Consider the following 24225-nt stretch of genomic DNA (forward strand, 5'->3'; position numbering starts at 1 on the left):
AGAAAACTATAATTCAAAGTGGAAAGGGATAATGAAGAAACATGGGGGACGCTCAAGAAACAAGAAGATTTTGGATGCAGATCCTTAAGGAGAATAACAACCATACAGAATATTACACTCAAAGTAGAAGAAATTATTCTAAGAATTAAGCCCACACAGGAATAGAGGAAAGGAGATTCCGCTGATAGGGATGACTGCAGTTAGGGATACAGACAATAGGCAAGAAGGGCTGGAATTTATTGGAGAATACTGGGAAAAGACCAAGGTATTGGGTGCAAATAATTAGAGAGGAAAAAGTAATAGAATGGGAACAGGCCAAGAATTTATCCGGACTGAAGGCTAGAGATTGCCTTCCTTGTCAAGGACTGATAACAGAGTACAGGCAAATAGAAAGAAACAGGGGAATCCTAAGCAAAAGACCAGCATTGCTAGAGTTTTTAGTAGAATCTAAAACAGAAGTTGCTGTTAAAAAAGGAATAATTAGTAGAGTATATAAAATATTGCAAAAATAACTATAAGAATCAACCAGAGGATGTTAGAAAGGATTGGGAAGTGAGACTGGATAAGCAATTCATAAAGAAACAATGAGGGATACATTTATATGTCTCTGAAATATAAAACAAAGTCTAGAAGATTTAGGATCTTTGCTTAGAAGTGTTTACACATAGGTATTTTTATACTCCAAGGAAACTCCAAATAATTTTTCCTTAGGTAGACAGCAAATGTTGGAGATGTGATGGAGAAGAAATAGGTACATACATTTTTTTTAATCTGACTTTCTCATTTTCATTCATTCCTCAACTGATGGAACAGAATCCTCATCTACTGCAACCTTGGGAGGCCCTTATGGAAGGATATTCTGGAGCACTGCTGAGTCAAAGGCCACTCTGTTCCTGGAAATTAAATCTAACTTGTAATGAGCAATGAAAGCATGAGGATTAGCCCAAGTTGCAGCTGCACAAATATCATCTAAAGAGGCTCTGGACCAAAAAAGCTGAAGAAACTGCCATACACCTCATGGAATGGGCTCTAGGAGGTTTTGGTAAAGATAATCCTATTTTACTGTGGATGAAGGTTATACAATCAGTTGACCACTTGGTCAATGTAACTTTGGATACAGGTTTGCCTAACCTGGTGGGAGAAAAAAAACAAAAAAAAAACAAAACTGCTCAGATTTTCTAAAGTCTTTAGTTCTTTGAAGGTAAAAAAAGAAGTAGTCTATGTGTGTCAATACTGCATAATCAAACTTTTAAAAGTTTGAACGTCATATGGTCGACACCACATGATCGAACTTTTAAAAGTTTGAAAATGTAACAAAAAAAAATAAAGCAAAGAAAAAAGCCTACCTGAACGGTTTAAGCAGGAGGGCAAGCCACCCTGCACCCCCATCCCCCGCTCTTTAAATATACCAACTCCGAAATTGCACTACAGTGCAGAAAAGGGAAATCTTCCCATTCCACACTGTATGGAGATCTCCGTTGAAATGTTCGAACTTTTAAAAGTCCAATCATATGGTGTCGACCATATGACATTCGAACTTTTAACAGTTCGACAACGTGATATAGACCCATCTATGTACATACAAAAGGTGTAACATATACTCCCCATTGTTTGAAAAGCTGGAAAGAAAACTGAGAGATTAATGACCTGGCTTACATTTGACTCAGAAGCTACCTTTGGTAAAAAGGATGGCTTGTTCGCAATGACAACCTTTGTGAAAAGTAAGGTAAGGAGGCTTTGATGACCGAGCCTGGAGTTCAGATACTCTTTTAGCTGATGTAATAGCCACTAGAAAAATGCTTTTCCAAAATAAAAATTTAAGGTCTGCTTCGGCTGAAGGTTCAAAAGGAGACTGAGTTAAGGCCAGAGTCATTATATGCAAATCCAAAGGAGAAGGCAGGATCTTTTAACAAAAGTCTTAGCAAAAGAGCTCCCTTTAGAAAGGCACTGTATAGTTTAGAAAAAAATTAAAGGAGTTATTTTTGCCAAGGGGGAAATTAGAAATGGCAGCCAAATGAACTCATATAGTTGAGAAACTAGCTCCAGACTCCAGGGTGGACGTAGAAGATGAGGTGAGAGGAATGGGAACCAAATGTAATGAGGCCAAAATGGTGCAATGAGGCTAACTGAGCTCTTTAAGTGAACTGCTTTCTTTAGAAACTTGGGATTAGTGGCAAGGGTAGAAATGCATTAAAGAGACCGAAGAGCCAATCATGAACTAGAGCATCTCTTGGTGACTCCCGCAATAGAGGGATCAAAGCAAAGAACCTGCTGCACTTCTAGTTGAGGGGAGAGGCAAACAGACTGCAGCATGGCTGGCCCCATTGACAGAAAATTCTCTCCACCACACTGACATTGAGAGACCACTTGTAAGGCATCAGAATGAACCTGCTTGGTTTGTCTGCTATAACTCTGGTTTTCCCCACAATGTACGTTGCTTTTAGAAAGTGACTGGAAGAGATCAATCATTGCCATACTCTCACAGCTTCTTGACAAAGAGGGTAAGTTCTGGTTCCCCCTTATTTGCTGATGTACCAGACTAACGACATATTGTCCATCTGCACTGCAATTGTTCCAGATGGGAGAATGTCTTGAAAGGCCTGCAAAGCTAAGAGGACAGTTCTCATCTTTGGAACACTGATAAGCATTTTGGCCTCTTCAGGGGACCATGTACTTTGGACTGTCTGTTCCAAATAGTGCCCCCCCCCCCCAAGTTGGGAGGCATCCCTAGTCTCTGTGGTCTTGGGTGGGGGAAGAACAAAGGGATGGCCTTTGCAGAGCTGTTTCAAATGAATCCACCACAGAAGATATCTTTTGCATGCTCGAGTGATCTTGACTGGCATGAATAATGGCTATTGGAGAAGAGACCAGACAACAGAGCCCATTGAAGGACTCTCATATGGAACCTGGTCAAAGGAACAAGGGTGACAGCTGCTACCATGGAACCCAAAGCCTGCAGTATCCATTGATGAATTCTAGATCACTTTCTTGACTTCGAACTGCAGTGTGTTTATTCCAATGGAGGCTATATGGCTGACTGTGCCCAAATGAGCATCTATGAACTCTAGACTCTGCATTGTATGAGTTGAGACTTGTTATAATTGACTGTTATTCCTAGATGAGAACACAACTGAAGCAAGCAATCCCTTGCCTGTAGTAGTCGATGCCTGGATGGGGCAAGTAAATTGCCAGTTGTCTAGATATGGAAACACTCGGAATCCCAGCAGTCTCACCTGAGTTACTAACACTACCATGCATTTGTTGAACACCCTGGACCTGTGGTGAGATCAAAAGGCAGTGCTATGAACTGGTAATGACTGGTTCCCAGCCAAAAGTGTAAGTATCTCCTGGAACACCTGTTTATTTTGATGTGATAGTACACATCCTGAAGATCTATCGAGCACATTAAATCATCTTTTTGCAGCAGAGGCAAAATGGACTGAACTCTGACCATCTGAAACTTCATATACTGGACAAACTGGTTTAACTTGCTGAGATCCAGAACTGGTCTCAGGTTCCCTGTCTTTTCTGGCACCAAGAAGAATCTTGAATAAGTTGTGGACTCTCTCTGGTCTGGTGGCGACCTATTGGATGACTCTCTTCTAGCAGCTTTTTTATTTCCAGAGATGTGCTGCTTCCCTTTGACTGAGTGGAACATCAGGGATTTTCTTCATATCTGTGGGAAGAGTTAAGGGAAAATGGTATGGTATAACCTCTGCATATGATCCTCTGCATCCAGGAATCTTTTGTGATGTCAAGCCAGGCTCTCGAATGCAGGGATAAATGACCCCTGACCGCCTCCAGAAAGGGACAGTCAGGCATCCCTTCAGGAGTGCTGATAGGCCCGATCTAAGAATGAATCTCTAAAGCCCTGGTTCTGCAGACCAACTCTGCCATGAGGACGGAGTCTTCGAGTTCCTCCCTTTGCTCTTGTGGGAACTATCTCCATATCAATCCTGGAAAGAACCCTGGAATTTCTTAAATTAAATCTTTCTACCACCTTGCTGATTCATAGAGAAAGGCCTTTGAGAGGTAGAAAAACACCCACAGCAGACAGGGTCTTTCCCTCTTGCTCACACCTGGACAGCGTGTCCCAGAGGGAGGTTGCCAAAATGGTTAAGATACTGGCCTTAAAGACACAAGGTGCAGGGTTTGATTCTCACGTGCTAATTGGCTAGGCTTAAAATGGCCAACAAGGGCAGTTAGCCTAGTGTTAACCTATGGACTATGAACTTAACTTTGCGCCCAAACACAGAAGATCCGTCAAAGAGTGCACTGATGAACGAAAACTTAAATGGTTCCACAAACTCATGTAAGTGGATCCAGGCATGCCTTCTGATGGCTATGCCTAAACCTGCCACTGGTGAGGTGCCTCCTGCAGAATGGGAAATCAACCTCATGGACGTATTTGAGACAGAGTGGAAGGTGGCTGGTTGTGAAGGGATTCTATTTTCATTCTTAGAGGATATGGACCCAGAAAGAGATCTGGTAAGCTCCTTGATCAAATCTCTTTGCAGTTTCATACAATGTGCCAAGTAAATCAGTGACCAAAGGGCAAAGGTTGCTTAAGCATAAACAGGCTTCCCAAATCTATCCAACAACCTAAACTTTCTATTAGGAGATGGGCAGAAGAACTCTGTTCTGCTAATTCCTTCTTTGCAGCTGCAGCCACAACCATGGTACTCCCTTGCTCCAGTGTGTACGTTGTTTTACAGGGGCTAGAATTTTAACTGGTCTTTTCGATATTGTTTCAACAGTGTCCGGCTTCTAATACTTGACAAAGGGAGATTACAGTGCTATGGAACATATTGAGATGGTTTCAAATCTTTTCAGGATACAAAATTAATGAAGCTAAACCAAAAGCAATAGGGGTAAATTATGTAACCACATACAAATTGGTTCAGCAATATCCATACTTATGGAGACATGATACAATTAAATATTTGGGAGTATGGATTAAAAATGATACCGGAGTAGCAGCTAATGATATTTGGGAAGAGACTAAACAAAAGATAATACAAAAACTGAGAAAAACAGAAGCTCTGTTATATGTACATCGATAGTAAGACACAAGCAGTTAAAATGTTTTTAGTCCCTTAAGATACAAGCAGTTAAAATGTGTTTTAGTCCCTTTAGTCTTATATACAGGCCAGGCATATTTTTATCAACCAAAGGAGAAGATGTGGATAGTAATTAATAAAGAGCTGAAGGATTTTATAGATAGATAGACGAGGAAAGGCGGCAAGAGTCAAATGGAATGAGCTTATTATTCCAATAGAACAGGGCAGATTGGGATTACCCGAGTTGAAGGGGTATTTCAGAGTAACACAGATGAGGCTCCTATACATAGCACAAGCAGAAAACTATAATTCAAAGTGAAAAGAGATGGTGATGAAATAGGGGAAGCTCAAGTAACAGGGAGAGACTGGGATTTTGAATGCAGACGTTTAATGAGAACAATAACCATACAGACTATTATATTCTTAAAGTAGCAGAAGGTCTTCCAAGAATTAAGCCAACACAGGAATGGAGAAAAGGAGATTCCACAAATAGAGATGACTGCAATTAGGGATACAGACAACAGAAAAAAGGGGTGGGAATATACTGGAGAAAACTGGCAAAGGAACCAATATATATAATGGGAAGACGCCAAGAACTTATTTGGACTGCAGGCTGGAGATTGCCTTCCATATCAAGGATTGATATCAGAGTACTGGCAGAGAGAAAGAAATAGGGGAGTCCTACACGAAAGACCAGCACTGGTACAGTTTTTAGTAGAATCTGGAACAGAAGCTGCTATTAAGAAAGGAATAATTAATAGAGCATATAAAATACTGCATGATAACTACACAAATCAATATATGTATGTCTCCCAAATATGCAACAAAATCTATAAGATTTAGGATCTTTGCCTGTAAGTGTTTACAGACGTATTTTTATATCCCAAGCAGACTCCAAAGAATTTTTCCTCAGGTAGACAGCAAATGTTGAAGGTGTGACAGGGATGAAAGAGGTTACTGGGAACATATTTTCTGGGAGTACAATGAGTTGGTAGATTATAAAGATTACCTGCAGACTGCTCTGTTGAAGATGCTGGGTGAGTAAACTGGAATAACTAGGGAAAAAGAAGTTGTGTTCTTACCATAACATTTCATCTGTGTTGTCAATCTTCATTCATTCTTGAAAGTTGGGTTCGGTTCTGTCCTCAGAACCGACTTGGCTGATATAACAAGGTTGTGCCAACCAGGAACTCTTGAGCTAAGGCTACCCATAGTGCCTCTCTTCCCTTCCATTCAGATCGAGTTTGCCCATAAAAATCATAAAGCAGAAGCGGTGTCTGAGCAAATGTCTTATCACAGAACCAGGACTACATCCGAACCTCCAGGAGTCTTTGGAGGGGGATGGGAGCGTGGGATGTCAAGAATGAATGAAGATTGATAACAGACAGAACTTTATGGTAAGAACAGAACGTCTTTATCTGATGTTGCCAATCTTCAGTCATTCATGACAACTGGGATAGAATCCCTAGCTACTTTATGTTATGGGAGGCCCTATGGAAGGATATTCCCGAGCACCACTGAGCCAAAGGATGCTCTTCCCCTGGAGACCATGTCCAATTTGTAATGAGTGATAAAGGTATGAGGGGTAGCCCAAGTAGCTGTTATGCAAATGTCATCCACAGAGGTTCTTGAATGAAAGGCCAGTGAAGTGGAAACTGATCTGGTGGAGTGAGCCTTGACGTTAGCTAACAGACTCATTTTATTTTGAAGATAAACAAAGGTGAAACAATCTCCTAACCAGATGTCGGCTCCCAGGCCTGGTAGAAGGTCGGAGCTGGGAGAACCCCCATCTGTTTCTGTGCTCTGAGAAACTTCCTCATTATCCTGCCCATGTCTGCTTCTGAAAGACTTCTGGAGGACTGAAGAGAAGACGTAGTGGAAGGAAACCTAGAGTGCCTTCACGGTGAACCTTGTAGGAAAGAAGGAAGCCTGGTTAGAAATGGATCTGACAGAAATGTTAGAGTATGTACCCAAGGAGACTTAGGTTTTTGAACTGTCTGATCCAAAACCAGTAGATCGGACTTTTTATGAATCTTCACATGAGGCTTCTATGAAGAAGCCAAAGTCTATGTCGAGGATTGATCTGTTGACCTTTTCTGGGACTCCTTTTCTTAAGTCAAAGTACCAGTTTTACTTTTATATGACTTTTTAGAGGGGGGTTGAGCCGTAGTCACCTAAGATGATACAGATGGTAACAGACCTCCCAAAGCTGATTTGTTCCTGTAATCTGTCAAGGCCCAGGAGTTAAAACCAGAGCAGACTGCACAGTCCACATTAATATGTGCTGGACCCAGACAGTACATGCATTCCCTGTGACCATATGAACTGGGAAGCTTGTGTTTAGAAGAAACACATTTTTTAAACCCAAAGTGTTTGTCTGGCAACTTAACCAAAAGGATGAATTACCATCAAACAAGTAGCAGAGAACAAACAATCTGTTAGGAAAAACTATCCTAAAATTTATAAAAAAAAATCTTATTTTTTAATAAAACAGAAAGAGAGAGAAAGAAAAAAAGTAAAAAAAATTACCAACAATGGTAAATAGAGTACTCAGAACAGTTCAAAAAGATACCAACAATGGTACTGAGAGAAGTACCAAACAATGGTAGCTGAAGAAAGGGTAAAAGGTTATTTAATACACTAAATTATGGGAGGGAGAAAGAAGAAAGGTACTAAATGAAATGTAACTAACTCACAATACTTGAAATATGGAAATAGCCAATGAATACTCAAGAAGTGCTCGAAATCTAAGGAATCTGCCTCTGATACCTAATGGTGACAAACGAGATCTGAGGTACTTTAGGTTGGTGAGGCATTATGGATAAAAGAAGGAGCTTGAGAGTTCTAGAATCCGATGGTCTGGTAAAAGCGGCCAAGTTGGATCCAAGTCTCGGATTTGAACCCATCAGTTGAGGAATGAATGAAAAAGACATCAGTTGTACACTGGATATCAGTGGAAAGGGTGGAAAAGCATACAGAATTACTGTGTCCAGGGAAAAGAAAAAGGATCGGTCTTCCAGGCCTTCTTGCATGGAGTCCAGGAGCAGAAACTTGCCAGCTGACTTTTCAGACAGGAAGCAAATAGGTCTACTTGAGGAACTTCCCACAGATAAATCAAATCTTGGAAGACCCCGTGATCTAGTTTCCACTTGCGAGGGTCTGCCCTTGTCTTGCTCAGCATGTCTGTCATACAGCATTGCTGTAACAGAATGTAGGATACCTGTAGAGTAAGAATGTGCTGTGAGGCTCTATCCTAAGCGAACATGGCTAGTCTGCAGAGGGAGTAAGAACCGATTCCTCCTACCTTGTTGAAGTACTTCACGACTGTGGTACTGTTTGTAACAGCATGAAGAGGTCCTGGAGACAAAAGATGATTCAGACAACTGAGTGCCTTGATCATGGCAAGTATCTCTTTTATATTTTTGTGCTTGCATCTCTACTTGGTGTCCCACTCACCTTTTACTTTTATACCTCTTGAAACTGCTCCCCAGGCAAACTCCAAGGCATCTGTGGTGACTTGACTGCCTTGGAACAGGGAGGGAGAAGGAAAACCTGGATTTAAGAATATTTGCCATCTCCAAGTGATTTCTCTACTGACAAACCCCAGTACTGGGATTTAAAGAGACAAAGGATGTTGGAGCTCGGACAAAACAAACTTTAGATACCATTGTATCTTTCTCATGTGTAGTCTTCACCAGGGTATCATGAGAATCACAGATGCCCAAAATCCTGAGGTATTCATGAGTACTTGACCAAAGTCTGACTTGAAAAACTTAATAACAAATCTAGATACAAATCGTTTTTTTTCCTGTGGAACAAAAGCCCTTTGAACTGAAGTGTCTAGGTGACATCCCAAGACATAATCCTGTCTAGAGAGTCAGAAAAGACTTTTCAATATTCTCTTAAAATCCCAGCTAGTGAAAGGGATCTCTCACTCTGCAAAGATAAAAAAAAAATAAAAATTGTTTAACTATGGAAAACCTTGGATACCTTGTAGCCTGCAAAAAGCTATAACTGGAGTATGACACTTTCGTGAACACTCATGGTGCAGTGGATAATCCAAAGGGCAGGGCAGAGAACTTATCATGTTAATCCAGACACACAAAAGCTTAAGAAAAGCCTGAATTCTGGATGAATAGGAAATGTGATAAGCACCTTTTAAACCTAGGAAACTTGAATGAGGAAGAAGTTCTAACAGTCTGTGAAATTACATCATTCTAAACTTGGGCACCATCATAAACAGGTTTAAGAAAGAAGATCTATCCAGAACTGCTCTCCAAGGATTTTTTTCTATAGCACTAAAAGCATCCTTGGAAACAAAAAAAAAAAACTTTCCTCGCCTGGAAAGGAGGAACTGGTTCTAACACACCTTAAGGGAGCATGTGATGAAGGACAGGTGGAAATAAAATAGTATGGTCTAGAGGCTTGGAGATTATCCACCAGAAAGAGGAATTTCCTTCCACTGACATCTGCAACCTTGATGTATGATCTTCAGAACCCATTTATCTGGAACTATCTATTGCTAAAGAGAAACTGAGATCAATGCTTTCTGGAAGAGAAATGTGGCTTCCAGGGTGGCCTGTACTTTTTTTTTTTTTTTTTGGGGGGGGGGCCTGAATTATTTTTGGCCCTCCTTACTATTCCTTCTTAAACATCTGCTTACTTAACATTTTCTTAAGAATGTTTATTTTATTTTTGCCACAACTGGATGAGAGGTTAGAGAATCCCTTACACAAATTTGAAAAAGGAGGGTAATAAATCTTAAAAGAGATTCACTGTATCAACTTACCCCTTTCATCACACTTTTTAATCACCTGTGGGTTCAGGTGCCTAGGCAGCGAGACATTTTCCTGTGGTACATTTGACTGGGGACACATGCCTGAAGTGACATTCAGCTGCAGAGAAATATGGCTGTTTGCAAATTCCCTGTGGGCAAAGAGAAGCATATGCTGCCTTCCACTGACATCCACAGGGAAATGTCTCGTTGCCCAAGCGCCTGAACCCAGGCCAAAGCCTAAATCTCCAAACAAAGAAGAATTTAAAATCTCATTTTTAACATCATGTGGGAGGTTCTGAGAAAGCAGGCAAGGCAAACCTCCTAAAAACATTACCAGTGACCATAGCCCTGTAAGAAGTATCAACTGAGTCACACACACGCACGCACTCACACACACACACACACACACACACGCACGCACGCACGCACACACACACACACACACACACACACACACACACACACACACACACACACACACACACACACACACACACACACACACAGTAAACAATGAGTAGTGACTTGTACAATACAAGAAACTAAATTAAAGCAGATTTTTCCTCACAGGAAGAGATTGCAAACAAAACATTCCTCATAACCTCACAATTAGTCAGAACAAACTAATATAATAATTCAAAATTCTGAAAATCAAAGTTGCAGAAGCATACACTCTTTTCTCATTACATATCAATAATCTTATGCTTACCAGAAAGAATAGGATTGGAATTAACTAAATGTTTATTGGCAATAGCTGCTGTGTCAAGTTTGGGAACACTGTATAAAAACTTAAAAGACTGGGGAACTTTATGCAGCCTATCAGGAAAGAACAAAAAAAACTGTTGAATAGGTCTTTGGAGGGAGGGACAAACTGTCTCCAGTGTAATGGGATCTTTCCCCTGTGGAAGTTGCAGTATATGTGGGAGGATACATAATTTATCTGGCATGTATATTACTGGCTACAAGTATGTAGCCAGGGGAAAATTTAACTGTAGGTCCTGTGGCTTAGTTTACATTTTGAGATGTGGGTGTAGCACCCCTTGTTGGTATATCGGACAAACGAAAAGACAGGTTAGAATCAGGATATTGGAACATCTAGCTGACATTAGAAACAAGAGACTAGAAAGCCCAGTGGCTAGGCATTTTAGATTAAAACATGAGGGGGAAATTATTTATTTGTTCTTCAGTGTCCTAGCACAACCTCTGGGAGTGAGAGGGGATTTTAGAAGAAAATTAAATTACTTGGAAAATATGTATATTTTAAATTATGGTACCCTTCATCCCAAAGGATTAAATTTGTTTAAAATTTTAAATAATATATGTGCAGTAATTTGTGTATTATTATTGAATGGGGTTGGTGTGGGATTTTTCTTGAACTGGTATTACAAAGGGTCAAACAATTAGCCAATTAATTAACATAGCAATGACTGGATTTTTAGTTAATTGGTATGTGTATAAATTATGGATGTGTGAACAGTTTTGTATCCTTTGAAGGCGACATGCTGAGGTACCAGATCGTTTGGTGAAGTAAAGAGGAAGAATTTCAGCTTCTCTGTGTTTTTTGTTCTTGTTTGTTATAGTATATCGTTTTTTTTTTTTTACTTTATACAACCTGTCTGCCATTTTAGAGACATCTAACTAACATGAAAATTGCAAGCAATAACACACACCCTTGAAAGCTGACAGAACTGGAGAAATGTGTGAATGTTTTTGCAATTCCTTCTATAACAGCTCATAGTGTTTTCTTAGGGAGTGAGAAACCTTACTTAATTCCCACTGAAAACACTGGCAAATTCCAGAAATAATCTCAGAGAATGAGAAACTCCCACAGGGAGAGTCAGAAAAGTACAGTTGTGTACACCTACCATAAATGTAGATGTTCGAGTGTCTTCACTGTTGCAGTCATAACTGTAGGGTGTTCCTGCCGGCAGGCAGCCCGAGGTCGGCCAGAATTCCAAAGTCTGGGTCCGGCGTCGGCTGTACCAGCAAGCACCCTGACGTCAGAACGCAGAGGTATAAAGCTGACAGCAGACGCCATCTTCTCCAGCCTTTCTTGCCCCAGATGTCAGAAGTCCCCCAAAGTAACCAAAAGGTGTCCAAAAAGGAAACACAAATACACCACAAAAGAAGAGGAAGATAGAATAAGCAGAAAATAAGAGGGGATTGGTGGGAGGGAAACACCGACTGCAACAGTGAAGACACTCTAACATCTACATTTATGGTAGGTGTACACAACTGTACTATGTTCTTCATGTTTCACTGTTGCAGTCATAACTGTAGGGTGGAATCCCAAAGCTGTGATGAGGGAGGAGGTTATGTAGAAGAAGGGGCAGCCAGAAGACCCTGCAAGACAGCAGAGGCAAAACCTGCCCTAGACTTAGAATACAAAGGGAGATTATAGTGCTTAGCAAAAGTATGCACTGAACTCCAAGTGGCAGCTTCCAAAATGTCCTTGGTAGGAACTCCTCTGAGAAAAGCTGCTGAAGTGGCAGCTGCTCTAGTAGAATGACTTCTAACAGTACCTGGAATTTGCTTCCCAAAGTGAGAGTAACAAAACCTTATCCCATGAGCAATCCATTTGGAAATAGTTTGTTTAGAGACAGCCTTGCCTAGAGAACTGGAGGCATAAGAGATAAGCAACTGATCAGATTTTCTGAAATCTTTAGTTCTATCCAGGTAAAACCGTAGTTGTCTGTGTATGTCCAATGAATGCAAAATCCTTTCCCCCTTGTTTTGAGAATTAGGAAAGAAAGTAGGAAGGTGAATAGTCTGATTTAAAGCCACTTTAGAAATCACCTTAGGCATAAATGTAGGATTAGTCCTCAGGGCAACTCTGTCTTGGTGGAAAATAAGGTATGGTTCCCACAGCCATGAAAGCTTGCAACTCTGAAACCCTTCTGGCAGAAGTCAAAGCTAATAAAATAGCTGTTTTCCAGGATAAGAACTTGATATCCGAAGCGGTCGCAGGCTCAAAGGGGGATAAAGTTAGTTTTTCCAGAACATAATTAAGATCCCAAGCAGGAACAGGAGGAGTTCTGGGAGGTCTTAAGTTCTTAGCCCCTCTCAAGAATTGTCTCACCAGCTGGTGAGAGAAGATGGGGGGATCAGTGTTGTAATGAGCCGAGATAGCAGAAGCATGAATTTTAATGCAAGAAAAGGAGAGGCCTTTAAGCAGGAGGTCTGAGAGATAAAGTAAAATGGAAGAAATGTCAGGCAAAAGAGGATCAGAACCTCGATCCCGCATCCAAATACAAAATCTTTTCCATTTAGAAGCATAAGATTTTCTAGTGCTAGGACGCCTAGCTTCTAAGAGAACATCCAAAACTTGTTTGGGAAAAGCAGAAGGAATCAAAGGCCCTTGTCGAGCCAAGCTGCCAGGCAAAGAGTCTTGATTTGAGAGTGTAACATCTGACCCTGATGCTGGGACAGAAGAGAAGGAAACAGAGGCAGAATTCATGGAGGTTCCAAGAACAGGTTTCTTAAAGTTGGATACCAAAACTGCCGAGGCCAATTTGGAGCTATCAAAATGAAAATCTTGGGTTTGTCCTGTTTTATTTTCAGTAACACCCGAGGCAGAAGAGGAAGAGGGGGGAAGGCATATCCCGAAAGATTCCTCCAGCTGAAAGACAGGGCATCCACTTTCCAAGCTGCTTTGTGGAAGGACCTGGTGCAAAAGAGAGGCAGCTGATGATTGAGATGAGATGCAAACAGATCTATCTGAGGGCAACCCCAAACTGCCGTAATCCTGCTGAATATGTTGGGGTCCAGCATCCATTCGTGAGGATCCAAAAGATTTCTGCTTAGGCTGTCTGCTAAGAGATTCTGTATTCCTGGAATGAATTGAGCTTGAAGATGCAGATTCAGATTTAGAGCTGTGTCCCATAAACTCATGGCTAGTCTGCAAAGGGGGGAAGAGTGAGAGCCCCCCTGCTTGTTTATGTACCACATGACTGTGGTATTGTCTGTGCGAATCAGAAGATGGCCTGGTTGCAAAAGACTCTGAAAGGCTAGAAGAGCATTTTGAACTGCCAACATTTCCTTCAAGTTGATGTGCCAGGGAAGATGCTTCTTTGTCCAATAGCCCTGCTGGCAATTGTTTAGGTAATGAGCTCCCCAAGCATAATCCGAGGCATCTGTGGTTATGATCTGAACAGGATGAGGTAGACGAAAGGGATTCCCTTCGTTTAAAGCACAAGCCCTGGACCACCAGAGGAACTCTTTTTGGAGGCAGGGAATCAGAGGCATCATTGTTTCCAGGCTGTGGTAATGCTGAGACCGTACACTCTTTAGGTACCATTGAAGTTTTCTCATATGAAGCCTTGCATTTGGGATCAACAGGATGCAAGAAGCCATGTAGCCCAGTGTCTGCAGGAATTTCCTTGCAGTGAGCGGAGTCAAAGTAGCCAAGGTCTTGAAAATTGATGCCAGCTGTACTTGCTTTTCTGGAGTAAGGAAGGCCCTTTGTAGGCTTGTGTTTAGAAGAGCTCCCAAAAAGATCATTTGCTGAGAGGGGATCAAATGTGGCTTTTTTGTGTTCACTGAAAATCCCAGAAGTAGGAGAAGACGCTGAACAAACTGTAAATGTTGAAGTAAAAGATCCTTGCTGTCCGCCTGAATAAGGCAGTCGTCCAGATAGGGGTAAATTTGAATCCCTTGTAGTCTGCAATAAGCTACTACTGGAGCCAGACACTTGGTAAAGACTCTGGGCGCAGTAGATAAGCCAAAGGGCAGTACAGAGAATTGAAAGTGCCTCGAACCTGCCTTGAATCTGAGGTATTTTCTGCGTTCCTGTCTGATGGGAATGTGTAAATAGGCTTCCTTCAGGTCCAATGTCACCATCCAAGCATCTTGGGAGAGCATGGGAAGAAGTTGTTGCAGAGTAAGCATCTTGAATTTTGGAATCTCCAGAAAGGTATTTAATACTGAGAGGTCCAGAATAGGTCTCCATGAGTTTTGTTTCCTTGGGACCAGGAACAGTCTGGAGTAGAAACCTTTTCCCATCTCTGGAAGTGGAACAGGCTCTATGGCTCTCATGGCCAATAAAGCGTCCACTTGATTTAAGGCCTCTGACCATTGATGTTTTGGCAGATCAGGCCAACCCGAAGACCTTGGCAGAGTATGAAAGTGGAATTTGTAGCCTCTTAAAATTACGTCTAAAACCCATTTGTCCTGGGTAATATGAGTCCAATTTTGGTAGAAAAGAGAAAGTTTTCCTCCGAGAGGGGCTTCCAGGCAAGGAGGACCTGTAGCCCAACGGAGAGAGTCACTGGGTCTCCTTCTTTTGTGATTGAGGTCTGTCTTCTCCCCTTCTGGGTGAAGAAGCAGTCCATTGTCTTGACCTGTAAGAGGCCTGAGCCTGCGCCCGACCTCTGGAGCGTCTATATCTTCCCCTTTGAGGCCTGTCAGACGTGGGAAAGGACCAATTTTTGGAGGGCCAATTTCTAGAAAATCTAGGAGGTTGAACTTGTAAAAAATCTTTGACAGTCTGCATAGATTTTGTTTTTTCTTCCATCTTTTTAATAACCTCCTCAGCCTTGGATCCAAATAAAACATCATGCTGAACAGGGGCATCTAACAGTTTAGCCTTAACCTGCTCAGGTAAATTCTGCTCACGGCCAAGCATGTCTCCTGATGACAGTACCAGAGGCTGCGGCCCTGCAAGAAGCTTCCAAGGCATCAAAACCACAATGTAAACTATGTTTGCTAACTTGTTCAGTTGCATGCAATACATCCTGTAATTCCTTGTCCTCTGCACATGCAGGAAAGGTAGAGAGCCTTTGCTTTAAAACAGACAAAAGAAATTGCTGATACTTGAACATGTGAAACTGGCAATTTAAAGCTCTAATAGAAAGAGTAGCAGAAGTGTAAACCTTTTGCCCCACCTGTCCAAGGCACGAGAATCCTTTTCAGAGGGAATAGGATTCTTAGATGAAGCGCCTTAGCAGCCCTAGAACCCTGAGAAATGGTTTCAGGATCAGCAGAAGGGTTCTTAAATAAGAATTGATGGGAGTCAGGGACTCTGTAAAATCTATCAGGCTTAGAAGGAGCAGGCGGCAAGGAATCAGGATTCAAGTTAGCTTCAGAAAAAGCATCATCCACAATATCAAGTACAGGAGGAATAGCCAAAGGCCTGTGTTGAGGGAGAAGGAGAAATTCCCTAAGTCTCTTCTTGGAAGCAGAATAATCCTGACCTTCCAATGAAAATGCTCCCTCATCTCATGTAAGGTTTCCCCAAAAGAGAAATCTTCAGGGGAGAAGCAGAGGAATAGAGTCCTCTGCATCAGAATCCTCATAAGGAGGAAAAGAATAATCCTGGTCAGAGGAAGAGACAGAAGACACAGAAGCCTGATCAGAAGAATCATAAGGAATATCCTGTCTAGGCCTTTTTTCTGGAGGAGGGTGAGAACCCCTAATCATTGTCAGTAAATCTTCAGCCATCCGTAGTAATTGCTTCTGGGACTTGGGAGCTGTATCCGAGGAAGCTTGAGCAGAAACCCTTGGTGTAACAGGAGTCTTTGACTTTGCCTTTGTCTTTGTAGAAATAGTGATGTGAGAAGGCCTGAAAACCCCCTCAGAAGCTGGTACCTGCACAGCAGTTCCAGACCCATCTGAAGGAGCGACGTCCAAAGGTCCTGCAGCAGATAAAATACTAGGCCTAGAAGGCTCCCCATGGGAGTCCGTGTCGGCCATCGGTTCCGAAGTGGCGGATGACAGGGGCTGCAAAAGCACCTCACTGACGACCGCCGAACCCGAAGCAAAGTCTCTTGTTTGGACCTCGGAGGCCTATCCTTGTCTTTGCATTTCTTTTGAATTCTGGTTGTCGGTAAAGTATCCGACGACATCCTATAATTGAATTGTCTACCGAAATAATTCAAGGCCCACTCGTACCTACGCTTGATAGTGCGAGAATTAAACCTGGCACAGAACCGACAGCAAGAAACGTCGTGGTCAGGGCCTAAGCAAGGTAGACAGTAAGAGTGGAAATCTTTATGAGGTATTTGTTTTCCACACGATATACAATTATTAACTTTTTCTGACATCGGAGGAGCAAGAAAAAAGTTTCCCCAACGGGGTACTTAGCTTGAGAAGAGAAGTAGAAAACTTCGGACCGACGACAATCAAAGCATGTTGTTCTGAATGCGCCAACCAACGACTTGCGAGCTGCTTTCCACCGCACGGCAAGAAAGACTGGAGAAGATGGCGTCAGCTGTCAGCTTTATACCTCTGCGTTCTGACGCCAGGGTGCCTGCTGGTACAGCCGACGCCGGACCCAGACTTTGGAATTCTGGCCGACCTCGGGCTGCCTGCCGGCAGGAACACCCTACAGTTATGACTGCAACAGTGAAACACGAAGAACATCTGAGCTCTCCTCAGCATCTGAATCAGAAACTGTGCAAAAACTACTATCTGTACTTCATCTTCCTGTCCAGATTCAGAATCTTGAATCTCTTCAGGAAAAGAAGTACCCCTCTTTCTTTTTCCAGAAACTACTTTATAAGCATGACTTCAACCCTGAGTCAGACCCAGTAAATTATTCATGCTTATGGAAGTTTGAAAAGGAGTAAATAGATATTTAGGTTTATGTTCCTTTTTAACAGGAAAAATGGGGCCAACAGTTATTAATGGCAACATCAGCTTCCCCAGGGATAAGCACAACATTCTAACAAAACAGGGAAATCTTCCCTGTTCCTTCTCTCAAGAACAACAACAGTGGCTCTCCTTTGCCCACTGAGAGGGCACAATAGCCATAGAGGAAGTGGCTACCTTTCCGTAGGGTCAGTAGGTGCTATTATACCAGAGAGAGCCAGGGTAAAAGTTGAATGATCTGATGTACAACTAATTGCCACAGCACATTCACTCACCTGTGTCTGAGGCAAATTGCTAGCCTACTGTGGTGGCAAGGGCTGTTTGCTTAACAATTTATTTTTGTGGATGGAAGAAGGACCAACCATGGAAATGACAGTTTGTTCCATGGTCATTCCAAAAATGGTTTCTCTTTCCCAGGGAAAACAAGCAGCAAAAGTTGGTAAAACTTACAGTCTTTAAAAGTCAGCTTTTCACATAAAAACACAGTAAAAAGTACTAAAACCAATTTACCATCCCTCAAAAGTAAAATAAACATAACATCTATAGAACTAACAGGAAAAAACAGTGTTCTCATTTAAAAGTGCAATACAGTCTTGTAACAGTCCATTAAAACACAAACTCCTAGCTTTAAAATAATCTCCTGAACAGAAATGTGTTATTAAACAACCATTTTCTTTAAATGGAAGTTCTTCCTCAATGGGAAACTTCTGTCCAGGAGAGGACCAACACAAGCTGACAACTGATCCTTGTAAGCCTCAGAAGGAGAGTACTCTTCAGCACCAGTAAAGTTCTGAAAGACTTGGCACCCTAACCTGTATTTTTGGATAGCTACGTTCAAGATGAATGACTGTTTGGGGGCATGGAAAGTACCATGATGCTTTGGAAGCTGACTGGCTAAAATATCCCATGTATAACCCATATAGCTAAGGCTACTGCAGCTGTGGTCAGTATGATGAACATCAGAATTTCTCCAGTTGTCTGTTTTGAAAGGAGAGAAAGAGATCTATTTGAGGAGTTCCCCACATCTGGACTAGATCCTGGAACACCACTGCTTTGAGCTGCCACTCATGCGGGTCTGCCCAGGATCTACTTTGTCTGTCATTTTGGTCTGTTAGGATGTATGATGCCTGAAGAGTCGGAGAACTCTGTAAAACCAGTTCTCAGGCCATCACAGCCAACTGGCACAGAGGGTATGACCTTATATCCCCTTGATTGTTGAGGTACTACATCACTGCGGAGCTGTCCACAACCACTTGAAGAGGACTAGAAGTCATAGGTGGTGGAAGACATTCAAGGTGTGGATCACTGTCACCTCCTAGACAATTATGTGTTTGTGTGAGTCCTTGGGCTCTCAAGTGGTCTGCACTTCCACTCTCACTGACACAGCACTCCAAGTGAAGTTGAACAAATCTGTCTGGACAGATTAGACTAGAACAGGAGGGAAGAAGGGAAGTCCTGGATTACTATTCAACTGCGCTCTCCAAGACTGTAATTCTCATCTCATGAAGAGTAACAGTGTAACTGTGATTCCAGGAAATGTAGGTGCAGAATCCAGCAATTCCGGACATACCACTGAATTATTCTTATGTGAAGATGGGCCAGTGGGCATGAGAATCATGGATGTTGTAAAGTCCTAGAATTTTTAGGAATTCTCTTGCAAATGTAAGGTTCCTTCTGGAGGATTTCTGAAACACCATCTGCTAAGACAGGACCCTGTCTTAGGGAAGAAAGGCCATTCTTTTGTCAGAGTTGATTAAGCACCCCAGGAAACAATCATTTGCAAGGGTGTCAGGAAAAACTTTAAACTATTCAACCTGAACCCTAGGTGAGAGAGTAAGGTTGAGACCTTCTCTAGCAATTCTAAACACCTGGATGCAGACAATACACAGATCAGCAATTTGTCAAAGTAATGGAAGATGTGAATATCAAATGACCAGTTGTGAGCAACTACTGGAGCAAGGCATTTAGTAAACACTTGAGGTGCAGTGGAAAGCCCAAAGGGCAATGCAGAGAACTGAGAGGGAAAACAAGACAACAAATCTCAGATATCTTTTGAAGTATAAGCAGAGGGAATATGGTGATATACTTCCTTCAAGTCCAGGGTCACCATAAAGCAGCAGTACGGAAAAACAGGAAGCACTGTCTGCAAGGTGAACACCTTGAAACTGAGTACCTTAACAAAGGTATTCAGAAAGTACAGGTCCAACACTGGTCTCCACAACAGCTACTTTTTGGGAACCAGGACATTTTTTGGCATAGAAACTGTTCATTCTTTCTGAAGAAAGGACAAGTTATTTGATCCCTGACTTCAGCATTTGCTGGAGTATACGAGAGAATAACAAAGGCTGGACCAGTGGGTGAGGGGGCACCCCCCCTTCAGCTGAGGTGGATGTTCCTTCCACTGCCACCTTTAACTTCTGCAAACAGCGTTCATCACCCATTTGTTACAAACTACTAATGGCCAAGCGGCCAAGCCGCCTTGCCGAGAGCTAACTTTCGAGATGGGGCACCCAGAGGGAGACTTAAGAAAGATGGGTGCTGTGCTTCAGCATACTCATCGGTTGGAAGGAAACATTATCCCTTTTGGGAAATTAACCTCTCTTGCCAGTTTTGGCAGAGTTCTTGTCCTGCCATTTCCTTTTGGTGCCTTGGCTTTTTGTTTGACCAGGACTTTTGTTTGTTGGACCAACAAAAATTATCCTGCTTAATGGAGGAAAACTTGAGAATATGGAACATTTTAGACAGCTCTTACATCAGTTTACATTCATCATCCTAGCGTTCAAGGATGTGATTAGCTGCTGTACCAAACACACGATCAGAATCAAATGAAGCATTCATAATCTCGTTTTTTTAACTGATTAGTAAAATTTTGACTCTGCAACTAGGCATAACTCCTTACCACCACAGACGTCACTGCATTTCTAGAAATAGTAGTGGCCCCTTCCAAGGGGCTTTTTAAAAGCACATGTAGATACATTAGAAACACTGGACACATTATCTTTGACACAGATATTTTGTTCAGCAGGTAACAATCCAGCAAATTCATCTAAACTATATACAACTCTCAACACAAACTTCCACATAAAACACTGGCAGTTAAACACTTTAAAGGTTACCATGCTGGACAGTGCAAGCTTCTTTCCCTGAAAGTCTAGCCACTTGCTTAGCTTATCTGAAGGGTCTGGGTTTGATGAAGACAAGTCTTTTGGTTGGAAGATGTCAAGGAGAACACAGCAGCAGGGTCACAGAAAAAGGAGGCTTGTAGACCAGGCACTGTAGAGCACAGACTGAATTTCTTAAAACACTTTTTTTCAAGAAAAGACTCATTCAGTAGAGGGGAACTGTAAGCTTTCTTAAAAATATCCTCCAATGCTGAGATTAATGTCCATAGCCACCATCTCTGGTGGAGACTCAGTCACAGACTGCTGCCCTACAATGTGGTGGGTCTTGTCTCTCTTTTTTGCATGCATTACACAAGTGGAAGAATCCCTGAGATGGGAGAGGTGCATCAATACTGGCAACAAATTCTGCACCCCTGACTTCCCTGTACCTAAAGAGTTTGGTTCTCCCATACCTGAACCAGACAATGGTACAGCCCCACAGGAAGTGTCTGGCCCTCGTGTCATACACAGCTGTACTAGCCCCACACCAGGGGACCTGGAGGCAAAAGAAGATGAATGCTCCAACAGTCAAAGGCTCAGGCAAATGTTTTGACTTATTTCTGTGTTTTTAGGTACACAAGGGTTAGATGGTGGTAGCGGCACCATATCTGAATCCATCAAGTCAGAGGACAAGAAATATCCATCTCAATACCAAATACTGGCTGCACAGTCAGCCCAGTAAAAGGATGGACACATTCCACTATCCTCCCTCTAAACAGCAATCTAAAGACTATTTCTGTAGGGAAACTACTCTAAACACTGCAATGCAATTATATTCAGTAACACAGTTCAAAGCACAAAATACATATCACAAAATTTCCCCAACTTTAACGAATAAAGGCCAGTTTCAGCACCAAATGATTAAAAACCATCTAAAACAGTATTAGACAAGAAACAAATTATAAACTAATGAAAAATTCCTGTCAGAAATGTTTAACATGCAAAAAAGTGCCAAAAGTAATCTGAAGTCTATTTCTGCAAGGACTATTATTCTAAAAGCAGCACTGAAGAAAATGATGGCTTAATAACGTAGTTCTAAGTACAATACATATACAAAAATTCCCTAATTTTGTAAAAAAAAAAAAAGGGGGGGGGGGCTAGTTTCAATCAAAACAAATGAAAACAGCCTAAAATAGTATTATACAAGAAATACATCAAAAACTGTTAAAAATGGTGCAAAATAGCGAATTAAATGAAAAAAAAGTTTAAAATGCTGCAATCCTGCTCAGTCACCTCAAATAATTATAACCCCAAAGAAAAAACTGCAGTATCAGCAAGTTTTCATATCAAAATCTCCAAATGATGCTTTCAATCAACAATATAGGCCTTACTGTGGTAGCCAAAAGAAAAGCAGAAGCATGTAAAGATTTTCTAATTAAAAAAAAAAATTTAAAAGCAGCCAAAGGAACATAGTACACTATTCAAGCTCTGAAAGAAAAAGGCAAAGAAGGAAATAAAACCCAAAAGGGTTGCTTATCTGAGCTCAGCAAATGAAAATGCTGAGAAAGAAGCAATCTTCTTAGGGGCCCTTCTCTTTCTGCTGCACTAAAAAACTGTAAGGCAGTTCCTGTATACCCAGGTGACCAGATCCATCACACCCACACTCACGCAGGGGGAGGAGTTCTGACTTTGGTAACTTGCCACAGATAGAGCAGCAAGGCAGTACTACTCATATGCCAGTAAGGCAGTGTGCTTGCTGAACATCATACTGCAAGTGTGACAAAATTAAGTTCTAGCAGATTTTAAAAGCTGTTTAAACTGTCTGCTGCTGCTCCTTGCTGGCTGGCACTGTCAACTGTTGGTCCAATCTTAACAACATGTAGGTGTCATTAACAAGCTTTTGTTAAACAGCTTGAAGTGCTGTTAAATTTGGATGTTGCACTAGGGTAATGCCTTACACTGATTTGTGGCTAAACTAGGTTTAGATCCTCGGATGGATATTTTTGTCCTGCCAGATTCTAACTTGGAAGAGAGACCAAAATCTGAATACTTTGACCAATTGCATGAACTAGAGAGGCCTGAGATACTGACAGCAACTCAAGGAGGAGACTGGCTATCAAAAGTATGAATACTGCCAGGAATTTTTGTGATTCCATACAGACAGTTACTTACTTTATTGAAGTAAATAACAAAAGCACTACCTGTAGGGGAATGTAAACCCAAACAGTTGAAGTTACTGAGAGAGTATAGGACTGAAGGTGGAGATATGAAATATTTATTAAGTAGACTTCATAAGCAACCACAGTATGGTGATAGAGACTGCTGAAAGGTATGTTGGTCAGTAAGGGTATAGTCTTCTGCTTCAGTGCAGGCATGGAAAATGACATGCAATGCCCCAACACATGCAGACCTTTTCATGAAGATGTCACATATTTAGATGGAAGCATTTTCACAAATATTTCTAAACTCATAAAAGATTGGGAATTATGTTTTTACCAGCTCCCAATATTTACTAGAAATACAGTGGAAAAATGGATGCATGGTTTTGATCCTTTCCCAAATTAAAGAGTTACAGGCAAGACCTCTGCACTTGCTATCAGAACTCTGGACAGGAAGGGTTTTATCTGATCCCTTCTGAGTACATTAGGGATACCTCAAGCCAAGAGGTGGGCAAAGGAGAAGAAGGCTTTGATTTGTTTACTTCTACTGTTTTCAAAGCAGGCAATTACTAAAAGGTGGAAAACAGTGAAGTCTCCAAGTAAAATATCTTTCTAAACTGCAATACAAAGAGGCCAAGGAGGAGCTCTGGAAACCACCAGAAACTCGCATGCTAACGTTTTCAAGTAAATTGTTAACATGGATGCAGAAGGTATTAAATATGCAATCTGATAGTGTAACAAATCTTTGAATTAAGCTTCAGTTACTTGCAACAGCAGAAAGTGGAAAGAATATAGACAATATTGTGCTTTTCAGAAATAAAACAGGTTTCAATTTAATAAAAGGGAACAGCTCTGCACTGATCCAAACACTTGTAAACTGTTATGTTAAAATGTGGAACGTTTATATGCACATTGCTCATGTTACTTAGAGTAATGTCTTTCCTTTATTTTTCTTGATTTTTGTTAACTTTAGCTTACAGTTATAACTTACCTTTTAATCACATTAATGCAGCTGAAAAGGTGGGTGGAAATATGTGGATGCAATAATGGTTAATATTAAAAAAAATGGATTCACAAGAACTAGAGTAAGCAGTATTTGAAAAAGAACTGGAATTGACTCTGAGGTTATTACTGCTGGACAACATGGAAGCTGAAGGTTGGACAAGGCATTAAATAGCAGTTTTGGGACTTTTAATCATATTGGCCACAAAATATACATCCCATAAATGAAAGTCGGAGAGTAATCCTACCATAAGAGAATTTACAGAACCCAATGAGAAAATTAACCAATGAAGGGGAAAGGAATTACATAAATAAGATGAAACAAAAATACACACATGGTTGTCATGGCTCTAGCACAGGAATCAAAGGTTGTAGGAACAAAGACGGGGATTGACTTCAAAGCCAAAGCTTCCTGAGGGTAAATACTTCAGATACAGGTACATGATAAGTTACATTCTACAGAGGTTAGTAGCAAAAGCTAGTTAATGGAAAGCAGAAACAAAAGATAGTAATGCTAGAATATCAAACCATAGTTTCTA

At 41.4% G+C, this 24225-nt stretch overlaps 1 protein-coding gene across 1 annotated transcript in view; it reads right to left on the reverse strand.

The window, feature by feature from the left end:
- The window catches only part of ARFGEF2 (ADP ribosylation factor guanine nucleotide exchange factor 2), a 2483667-nt gene that overhangs the window by 429640 nt on the left and 2029802 nt on the right, over window positions 1-24225 (reverse strand). The window lies entirely within an intron of this gene.

This window comes from Protopterus annectens, chromosome 12.part0 (assembly GCF_019279795.1).
Source record: "Protopterus annectens isolate FY-2018-M chromosome 12.part0, PAN1.0, whole genome shotgun sequence".
NCBI lineage: Eukaryota > Metazoa > Chordata > Ceratodontiformes > Protopteridae > Protopterus > Protopterus annectens.